This window comes from Clupea harengus, chromosome 22 (genome assembly GCF_900700415.2).
Source record: "Clupea harengus chromosome 22, Ch_v2.0.2, whole genome shotgun sequence".
NCBI classification, from domain to species: Eukaryota; Metazoa; Chordata; class Actinopteri; order Clupeiformes; family Clupeidae; genus Clupea; species Clupea harengus.
This window is the reverse complement of record NC_045173.1, coordinates 14,137,236-14,138,887: the sequence shown is the minus strand read 5'-3', so window position 1 is coordinate 14,138,887 and position 1,652 is coordinate 14,137,236.

Here is a 1,652-nt window from a genome sequence, read left to right as displayed (position 1 = left end):
GCCAGAATGACCAAAATCAGAGATATCACACCACAACCTAACCCACACTATCACGTTAAACAAATGTGTCCGCAACACACTATACGTGAACTCATTGTCTAGTGCCCAAACACGCACCACATGTGAACTCATCGTCTAGTGCCCAAACACACACCACATGTGAACTCATCGTCTAGTGCCCAAACACGCACCACATGTGAACTCATCGTCTAGTGCACAAACACACACTACATGTGAACTCATGAAAATGTAATGCAACTCCTGGAAACACGTTTGACTGATTTCCCGCAATGCATCGCAACACCACTGAGATCTTCTGAGGACATGCAGCAAAAGTATAACTCTAGAAAATATCAGCTTCCTCTCTCTCTTTCTCTCTCTCTCTCTCTCTCTCACACACACACACACAGTCTGAATTCACACAGTGAAGTTCAACGGTGATACAATAATCCTAGCTCAATAATGCTATGATAATTAAGTGCTGGAAAAACCTCAGGGATTAATCTTGGTGTCACTGGAGTGCAGATGCTTCGACACACACACACACACACACACACACACACACACACACACACACACCACACACACACACACACCACACACACACTATGTAGGCTTAACAGATGTATTCTTCTCAACACTGACCATCAAACTGACTATTCCCATCAAGACAATTCTAAAGGAGTGACTATGGATCTTGACTCTATTTGTAAAGCGCTCTATACAGGGAGGGGGGTGAATTAGGAGTCAAACTGTCATAATGGAAGACTATACTCCACACACAGAGGACCGACTCTGGATCATGACTGGATGAGGTTAAGGTATTTAGCAGATGCTTTTGTCCAAAGCTACTCACAAAACATCAGAAAAAAACATTGAACACAACACATTATTAATTCAACATACAATTACAAATGTTACTATTAAACTATTACATTTATAAAGTATGCCTTAGACCAAACCAAAACGATGGTGGTGAGTTTATCTATGAGGCCCTATAGGGTGAATTAGGAGCCATGTGAAAATGCCTCTCCACACTAATCATTCTGACACTAGTCTCCTGCATGCTAAATGATTTATTTGTTCTCCCCAGAGGCTGCTGGGCTTTTACCAGATGACCCATAGGCAGGCATCAGCACATCAGCCCCCCTACTTCAGCAGGGCTGGACTGAGCACGCTCCAACACTCCACTGCCACAGGGAAGGGGGGTGAGGGGTGAAAAGGATTGCCCACCTCAGGGCAGGGTTGGGTATTAATATGGGTGAATGAGGGTGGAAGGGGTAGCAGTTGAGCCCTCCATGTGAGGCCTCACAAACTACAGTGCCTGAATTATTCATAAAGAGGCTTATTCTGGGTGGGTTGAGGGCGCGGTGGTGGGTCTTTCAGACAGTTCACCTTCTCTACCAGCAGCAGTATGAGCAGAACTGCATTGCTATGTAGGATGCAGGTTATGTCAGGATAAGTCTCAGTACACAAATGTTATTTTGAACAAACGTCTCCAACAGAGAAAGAAGAAATGTTCCAACTTCCGAAACGTTTCACAATTAGGACTGGACATTTTTAGGCTTAATAAAATGGATCTTTGGAGGCTTTGGAGTTTGGAGGTTTTTCTGGCTCATACAGAGATCAAGATGGAGTTTTGGTGGATGTGT